Source organism: Rutidosis leptorrhynchoides, chromosome 9 (genome assembly GCF_046630445.1).
Source record: "Rutidosis leptorrhynchoides isolate AG116_Rl617_1_P2 chromosome 9, CSIRO_AGI_Rlap_v1, whole genome shotgun sequence".
Classification (NCBI taxonomy): Eukaryota; Viridiplantae; Streptophyta; class Magnoliopsida; order Asterales; family Asteraceae; genus Rutidosis; species Rutidosis leptorrhynchoides.
The window spans coordinates 128,774,643-128,785,000 of NC_092341.1; positions in this window are offsets into that span (position 1 = coordinate 128,774,643).

The following is a 10,358-nucleotide window of genomic DNA, read 5'->3' on the forward strand; positions in this document are numbered from 1 at the left end:
GACTGAATCATTGATTAAATACGCGACACTTGAATTTTAAAGAAAAGGTTTCTTAAATAATGTTACTTGATATGTTTATATATAAGTTATGGAATAACTTATATAACAAGGATTTAATTATTTATAGGTTAAATAATTAATTAAGTTATGTTACATTTTATAAAATTGGTTTTATAAAATATACATAACAAATAATATACAAGTTTATAATATGTGTTTTATAAGATCATGTTTTATAAAAACTGATTTTATAAATTCAGTTTTTTATATAAATGTATATTATAACATGATCCTTGTAGTGGCATTGGAGGTTCAAGAAACATGCTAGAGATTCTTCATTGAATGGCCCATACTTTTCCTAGTATCTATAAGCATGCTCCTTGACTAAATGCTAACTAAGACATGCAAACATATGAAGTGAGATAGCAAAAAAAAAAACTGAAAAACAGTCATGCTGCAGCTGCTGAATGTCGTGGCTGTTAGGGACCAAAAGAAGGTTCAAAATTTGGGTTTTGCAAGTTTGATTCAAGTGTAATTAAATCCTAACCATAGTATAAGGTGTTGGTGTTAAGTTTGGGGTATAATCCCTAGAGGTTTCATTGTTTTGAGGCTTCATTCATCATCATCCTACCAACTTGCTGCTGTCCAGAATTTAGGGTGTAAACATAAAGGGTTTTGAGCTTGTTCAAAGGTGATTAAGGGTCTTAATACCTAACAAGCTTAAGGGTGGTGTTGGTGCACAATAGCTTGAGGTTCTACACAATTGTTCACCATCTTAGTCATTTGAAATAACCCTCAACTAGCTTGAGGAGGTAAATATATCTTCTTTACCTTTTATATTTGTAAGCATCTATCCAAGACTTAATATTATTATGGAATTTAACTTAAAAGCTTATCATGTTAACATGAACTTTACATAATGCTTCCGCTTGTTTTAACTACATTAAATTGGTTTAATGATCAAGTTAACTATAAGTACATGTTGTTTATGAAACTTGTTAAATTCCATCAAATATTAATATATTGTTATATTTATTAAATTATTATATTTAAATTAATATATCTTTAATCAGTCAAAAACTAAAAAAAAACTTAAATACCCCGTGAAGACACAAAAAGTGTCCCCGGCAGCGGTGCCAAAAACTTGATGTGTTCCAGAGGGTGTGTATGAAACGGCTATCAGTTTTATATTTATATTTACTACAGTAAATCACCTAAATTAAACTAAAACACAAAAGGCAAGTATACCTATCGTGTAATAATATAGCTAAGGTAAAATCCGGGAGGTCGATCCGTGGACACTATTATTGGGTGTCTTACTAGGTCAAATTAGTTAATTAAGTAGTTAAACTAGATTTAGTAATATATAGTAATTATAGGTAACTTTAGGGGGATTTACCGTTTAATGTCCGGTTTGTCAATTTTGAGACTTATATCACAGTTAACACCTAATACAAAATATTAAATATAAATATAAGTTATTTTAAAGAGTAAAGTAAATGACAACAAATAAAAGTGCAATAATTAAAAATATAAATAATGCGTAAAAATAAAAGTGCGATAATTTAAAGTACGATAAATAAAATGACGATAAATGAAAGTACGATGAGATATAAAATAAAGGAATTATGCTTATTTAAACTTCCGTAATCATGATGTTTGACGTTTTGATTTTAATTTATTACCATGGGTTAATTGTTCTTTGTCATGGATTATTCGATACGTCTATCTGGTTTTTGTCCATAACAATCCATCAGCCATAATTATAAAGTGCGAGTATCCTCGTCAAATTACCCTTATAACCGAAGTCAAATATTCCAACTAATTGAGGACTTAAACTGTAACAAGGCTTTAATACTTTGTTAACAATTACACCAATTTTCCTTGTATGTAATCCACCCATGTTTTAATGAGTCCATTGACTATTAATCCATCCCCGTGTCCGGTCAAATGAACAATTATTAGTACTTATAAATATCCCGCCCATCGTATCTGATCGAGTGTATGTGATTATTTATAGATACGTCAAATTGTAAATTTTATATTAAATTAACGAACTATTATTCAGTTAAACAAATATAAAGCCCATTAATAGCCCATAGTCTAATTTCCACAAGTGTCGTTCTTTTGTTCAAACCCCAATTATGGTCCAAAGCCCAATTACCCAATCTTAATATTTAGCCCAACATCACGATTATTTCGGCTTAAATAAGCATAATAATAACTTAGTTACGAGACATTAATTTAAAAAGGAAGAACATAACTTACAATGATTATTTATAGCGTAGCGTTACACGGACAGAGTTTCGATTTAAAACCCGTAAAACATTCTTACAATAACCCAAATATTATTAAACTTAAATTAAAATTATTATTATAAAATATAAATATATATATAAATATATATATATATATATATATATATATATATATATATATATATATATATATATATATATATATATATATATCGTATATGATATGAGAAAGGAAAAGAAAAAGGTGTAGTTTCTTCATTACTCCGTGCCTTGCTTTTATAGGCAAATGATTGATACTGTTGTAGGTAGAATGTTAGCTGGCTACCATTCAAAGTTGAATCAATAATATCTCGTTGCAAATTATTGATTTGAAATTTTCACTTATGACCCTTTAACTATGCTCAATCAACAACTTTTTATTATTTATTATTATTCTTATTATGAATTATTTAAATATTATATTATATTCTTGTTCATAGTTGACTTGTACTTTCAGCTCCGTTGCGTTGAGCGTTGAAAGTTGATTCATGTCTCGGTTCCGGATTTTTGAACGCCTTTTCGTATAATTTAATATCTTGTACTTTACGTTTTGCGGCTTGTACTTTTGTAATTTTGAGACGTTTCTCATCAATAAATTGAACCACTTGAATTGTACTTTGTACTTTTTAGCTTTTTGGTCATTTGCGTCTTCAAATCATCGAATCTGTCTTTTGTCTTCACCTTTTATTATTTAAACGATAATTACTTGAAATTAGAACAATTGCAACTAAAAGCTTGTCTTTCTTGAGGGATAATGCTATGAAATATATGTTCGTTTTTAGCATTATCACTAAACCTTCCTTCAAAGAATCCAAATGATTCAGTATCTGCTAAAGTCATTAACGAATACCTTGCTCCTGATCCTACATTTTTACGGACAAATATTCATCATCATCCATCGATATTAGAAATTCTAAGATATCATCGTACCTCTCATTATAAATATCCTCGATCTTTCCGAAGATATTATCATAACTATTATTATCTGAAATCATTTATCTCTTCGCGATATCAGTGTTGCATCAGTAAGGAAACTGTTTTAGTTTCTAAATTCTGAAAGATTCGAACTTAATATATGAATGTTATTGAAGTAGTGTTGGGAATTGATGCATGAGTTAGTATAATATAATGACACTTGATCAACATAATTATATTATAGCAAGTCATGCTGAGTTTCTAATGGAACGTGATGATTCATAGATCATAACGTCATCATGTGCCATGTTACACGACTCTTACATTTGACCAAATCTCCAAACATATCGAGAACATATTTTCATGATAGTTCTATCTTTTCTCTTGAATTCTGGTAATTTAACCAATCAAGATCGTGCTATTACAATTTCTATCTTAGAACGTTAGTCATGTTTATTTGAAACTTCATACATACGAAATCTGGACCATTATTCGTTTGACTTAAAGACGGAGTGAGAAAACAAAAGTATGGAACTCCAAAATATAAAGGAAACAAAGGGAGTGGATTTATTGTGAAATATTCGACAGGGCAATCGAGACAGATTATCGCATATAACCGAAGAAGATCCTATTTTCTTAATTACCAAAGAACCAAATCTTATTACGAAGATTTTCTCTAAATCCCTTAAATTCTGGAAATCAACTGTGACTACGTCATGGTTAGGTTGAATCTGCGTTTACTCATTTTCACTCTTTTGTGATAAATTCACTCGTACGCTTCGAATAAACGAATGGATTTATCCATATTACCCATTGATGATAAAAACTCTAAATTTCTAGCTCGTACGCGTCATGAAAACATACTTATTGTCAACCATGACAATCCCAATCAAATTTCGGGACGAAATTTCTTTAACGGGTAGGTACTGTGACGATCCAGAAATTTCCGACCAAATTTAAACTTAATCTTTATATGTTTCTGACATGATAAGCAAAGTCTGTAATGTTGAGTCTCAAAAACTTTGAATCTTTGTTCATATATTCAATTACCCATCGACCATTCCCAACGATTCACGAACAGCTATTTGTAAATAAATACATATATATATTTAAATATATGAATATATAATTATAATTTGAAATATTATAATATATGATTAAATTGTTGAAAATAAATATGTAAAATAATATGCGATGTAATGAAAACTATTATTATTATTATTATTATATATATATATATATATATATATATATATATATATATATATATATATTACTTGTAAATATATAAAATTATATTAAATCTAACTGTTTAAAAATATATAATATTTATTTTAGTAGTTAAACTTGCTATTTAAAACTGTTTATATATAGAAAAAGAATATATATTAAAAATAAATGATTTCGAGCTTAAATAATAAACAATTGTGATACTCGGTTGACTTTTCGTTAGTGTTCATATAGATCTAATACGTATATATGAAGGGTCAAAATAAAAGTTGGACTATAATTTGATTACGAAGATTTTAGATTTGATAAATATATTTTTATCTTTTTAGTTTAAATTTCAGTACTCCGTACATATTAATTGGAACAGAAAACCAATAATTAGCGAACCTTTTTGATCAGGTTTCCAACCGTAAATGCTCGAAATAACTAAATGGACTTAATTTAAAAATTTGGGATTTTTTTTAGAAACACTTTTGTACGTTAACCGTTTAGCAATGGACATGATATTATTCGAGCTTAAACTGTCGGTGGAAGAGATAATAGTAAGTGGCTGCTTTCCTATTCTTCTTGCTTTTAAAATTAATTGGTTACCCCACAAATTATTCTTGGCAAAGATCACATCTTTCAGTATCTATTATTATATAGATATCATATATCATATATTTATATACGAGTTAAATATCCATCCATATGGACTATTTGTTTCTCTCTTTTCGGTTTAAACACACAAAGACCAAAAATCATATCACCATTCCACCCATCAACTCTTACATCCTCTCTTTGTTACTCGATTAAACCTTCCACTAGCTCTTGTGCAAATGGTCGAGCACCCAGCCATTTCCATCACCCTCTACTACTCGAGAACCGCCATGAAACCGTCGAACAAACTACTACTCTCATTTTCTGTTTTACTTCTTTTCGCCACCTGCAACACCACCCTTGTAGTCACCATCGAGCACCACTACAAACCCATATTACTACCATCACTTGAACCCTTCTTATTTATCATGTAAACCACCCTCAAACTCCAATCCCTACGATCCTGTTTTAATCACAACCATCGACCACCACCTCGACAATCATCACTCTCTTCGTTAACCAAGAATAACCATGCATCACCACCACAACCCCACTTAAATTATCATCTCCAATTAACCATCACCTTCACTAACCATCATCTTCGATCACCATGAAACCCATTAATTAATTACAACCTTTGTACTTCCGTCCCTGTTAGTTTTTCAAATGGAACCAAGCACTGCCCGTTATCACCATCATCAAATGAAAACCCAAACAATCGAAACCAAGCTACTACTTTATGTTACGATTAACAAACCACCATACGAACAAGAACTCACGATGGTCTGCTACTTCTTCGTTTCTATTTCAGATTTAGTTCAACAAGAACACCACTCAACCCCCACCTTCATAATCAAACAAACAACCCGTCACCACCCTATAACCCACCATACTGCTACAGCTTCTGGTAACTATCGTAAACCACCCCAAATTCACTTTAATTTTTCTGCAACCTGTTATAATTATATTTCTGTTTTTTGTTCAACTCACAACTCAACTACCATGATAACGAATGAAGAAAACAAAGATGAACAGTAGGTTAATAATAGATGATGGTGACAAGTGAAGATGAATTAATGAATGTTTATTTTTGATGGCAGACACTTACCACAAACCCCACTTGTTTTAAAATAAAAATTGGTTGATATCAAGTTAGTTGTTGGGCCACATGTTTTTGTTTTGGTTGGGCTGCATCGTTCTTTTGGGCCGTTAGTTACCTTGTGTTTCAGTTGGGCTTGTGTTAAATCAGCAGTATAACTCTTGTATTATGGACTAAAACTCCATCATGGGCTCGTAACAAAATTTTATTACTTGAAGAAAGGTGATATGATACGTGAGATGTAGTTGGTGATGATAAACGTTTATGGTGTCACGATAGCATTGGAATGATGATGATGATTTACGCTTATGATGATAATAATAATATTATGATTATGATACGTAATTATGATATAGATGATGATTATGATGATGAGGTTATGAAGGTTTAGGTTAAATAATATGCGTATGAAGATGATATTTTCACTGTTATGATTTTGATGAGATGATAATGGGTCACGATGTATGTTGATGATGATGGTAGGAGACGATGATTGACGAAATTTTAATGATGATTAGAATAAGATTGAAGGTGATGATCATATTAGGATTATGATGATAATGGGTTATAGATTGATGATAATGATACACATATGTATCAATGATGATGATAATGATGAACGAAACGATTACAATGATAGATGATCCAGGATGATGATGATTGATTTGTTAATGATATGTGAAATAACGATAATAATAAATATTGTTAAGGATGTTATCGAGTTAGCGGGAGGTCGCAGGTTCAAACCCGGACTTGGGCATGTTTTTAAGGGCTACTCCTTTGAGGTAGTTATTACTAATACTCTTATTATTATTATTATTTCATTATTATTATTATTATTATTTATTATTGATTGTTATTAAGTAATTATTATTATTACCAATATTAGAAATAAGATTATTAGTATAATTAATATTATTATCATTATTATTATTACTAAAATATATATTATTAATATGAGTATTAGTATTATGATTATCATAAATATTAATATTTTGACCATTATTACTAAAAGTATCATTATTATTAATAAATAGTATTAGAATTATCATTTAACATTAATATTGGTTTTATTATTAAAATTTCTATTAAAATCATCTTTTTTTATTAAAAGTACCATTATTATTTAAAATATTATGTCTATGAAAACTAACATTGTTATCTTATCATTATTATCATTTTTATTTAAATTATTATTATTACTAACATTACTTTTATTATTAGTATTATTATCAAAATTTTTAATATCAGTATCATTACTAAATCTAATTACTTTTAGTACTATTATTATTATCATAAAAAGATACAAATTTTTATTTATTATTATTGATATTACTTTACCAAATAAATAGCTATATAAGAATATATTTAAAACACATCACATAAGAACATTAATGTTTTCGTAATAAATACTAATTATTTATCTAAAGTATATAAAATAAGTATAGTTAATTTAGTTACTAATGAATCATACAAGTTACTAACATAACAATTAATAATAAAACATAAACTTGTTCGATTACGATTATATGTTTTAATATATATAATTGATATAGGTTCGTGAATCCGAGGCCAACCTTGCATTGTTCAGTTCCGTCGTATGCATATTTTTACTACAAAATATCGTATTGTGAGTTTCATTTGCTCCCTTTTTAAATGCTTTTGCAATATATATTTTTGGGACTGAGAATACATGCGCTATTTTATAAATGTTTGACAAAATAGACACAAGTAATTAAAAACTACATTTTATGGTTGAATTGTTATACCGGATATCGCCCTTGTTGAACTTGGTAGCCTAAGAATTGGTGTTTATTATAATTGACACCAATTGACGCGAATCCTAAAGATAGATCTATGGGCTTTGACATGCCCCAGTCATAGAATTTGAACTGCTTTAGTACTTCGATGTTTATATGTTTGGAGATATTCTAGATGCATTTTGTTAATGTTGGTTACCAGGTGTTCAATCCATATGAATGAATTTTAAACACTTATGAGTGTATGATTATTGAATAAATGAAATCTTGTGGTCTATTAAAAGTATGGAAATGATGGATTACGATAAACTAATGAACTCACCAACCTTTTGGTTGACACTTGAAAGCATGTTTATTCTCAAGTTTGAAAGAAATCATCCGCTGTGCATTTGCTCATTTTAGAGATATTACTTGGAGTCATTTATGGCATATTTCAAAAGACGTTGCATTCAAGTCGTTGAGTTCAATAGAGATTATTATTAATTAAATGACGGATTAGGTCATTTATAGGTTGGATATTATGACATGGTATGCATGCCTGTCGACTTTCGATGTAATGAAAGGTTGTTTTTTAAAAAAGAATGTAATGTTTGTAAAATTATCATATAGAGGTCAAATACCTAGCGATGTAACTAAATGTAATGTATTCGTCCTAGTGGATTGGGACGGGTCGCTTCATGTGGTATCAGAGCGGTGGTCTTATCGAACCAGGTCTTGCATTAGTGTGTCTAACTGATAGTTGTTAAGATGCATTAGTGAGTATGGACTTCGACCGTGTCTGCATGTCAAAAGTTTTGCTTATCATTTCGTGTCGAAAATTACCTGCTTATTATTCCTAGGAAATTACTTGCTTATCATTCTTAATCTAGATATATTTTACTGCCTGGATTGCATGAATAGTGTATAGACAAAAATTCATATCTTAGCGTATCAATTACAGTAAACTTTGCCTGATATCTTCCGTAAATTTCTCAGTAATTTAAGGGATCCTGGTACTATATATATCTATTCATATTATACATTGAGAATACCATCCAACTATCATTTGCTGTCACTAAACTTTTCATACCAAAAATCTTTTCTGTGATTGCGTAAGATGGCCTCTACGAATCGTCCAAGTTCCTCTGACTCCGAAGACAGCATGATGGGAGCGCACCAACCGATCAACTACTATGATTTCTGTAGAAAATGGGGATGGGTTTGCGAAATACTTACCCTATGGAGAAATGAAGAAGGTACTCCATATCAAGAGCTGAACTTACCACCTAACTTCGGAGTGATCGATCCGCTTACCAGAGAACCTGTTCGCAATACCGTTTTCACTCTTTTCGCACGGATTTTCCGCCTCGAAGGTCAACTCAATGTCGTTAAAGATAGTATTCGTCCTCTACTCCCGAATTCTAATCAGATAGGATTATTAGAAGAAGTTAGAAGACTTCAAACTAAATATCGAGAATTGACAAACCTTACGGAAGAATGGGTAGAACTAATTCATAGACTCGAGCGTAAAGTAGAAACCTTGGAGGTAACGGTGTTCGATTTGGAAGCTAGGCTCGCATCTACTACGCAGGTGACGATGTTCGTTCGAAAGAAATCTTCCACTGTGCATTTGCTCATTTTAGAGATATTACTTGGAGTCATTTATGGCATATTTCAAAAGACGTTGCATTCAATTCGTTGAGTTCAATACAGATTATTATTAATTAAATGACGGATTAGGTCATTTACAGGTTGGATATTATGAAATGGTATGCATGCCTGTCAACTTTCGATGTAATGAAAGGTTGTTTTTTAAAAACGAATGCAATGTTTGTAAAATGTATCATATAGAGGTCAAATACCTCGCGATGTAACCAATTGTAATGTATTTGTCCTTATGGATTGGGACGGGTCGCTACAAGAACTAAAAACACTCTAAACCCAAGGGTATAGTAAAAGTAAATAGACTCTTCCGGTAGCAGATGAAAAATTAGAATGATAGATATATGAAATTTAGGAGTATATCAAGGACTAGAACTGGATGGAGCATATTGATGAATGCTTTAAAGTATGAATTGAGGGAGGGAGAATAGAAGCTATGAGCTATGGAAATAAGGAAATGAAGAGGGTGGATTTATAGCGAAATATCTGACAGAGCAATCGAGACAGATCATCGCATTTAACCAAAGAAGATCCTAATTTCCTTAATTACCGAAGAACCAAATCTTATTACAAAGATTTTCTCCAAATCCATTGAACTCTTGAAATCAATTATGTCTGCGTCAAAAGATATGATGAATCTACACTTACTCATTTCACTCTTTTGTGATAGCTTCACTTGTACTCTTCACAAAAATCAAATGGTTTTATCTATATTACTAAATGTTGATAAAACTCTAATTTCCAACTCATATGAGTCATGAAAACATACTTATTGTCAGCCATGACCATCTCAATCAAATTTTGGGACGAAATTTCATTAACAGGTAGGTACTGTGA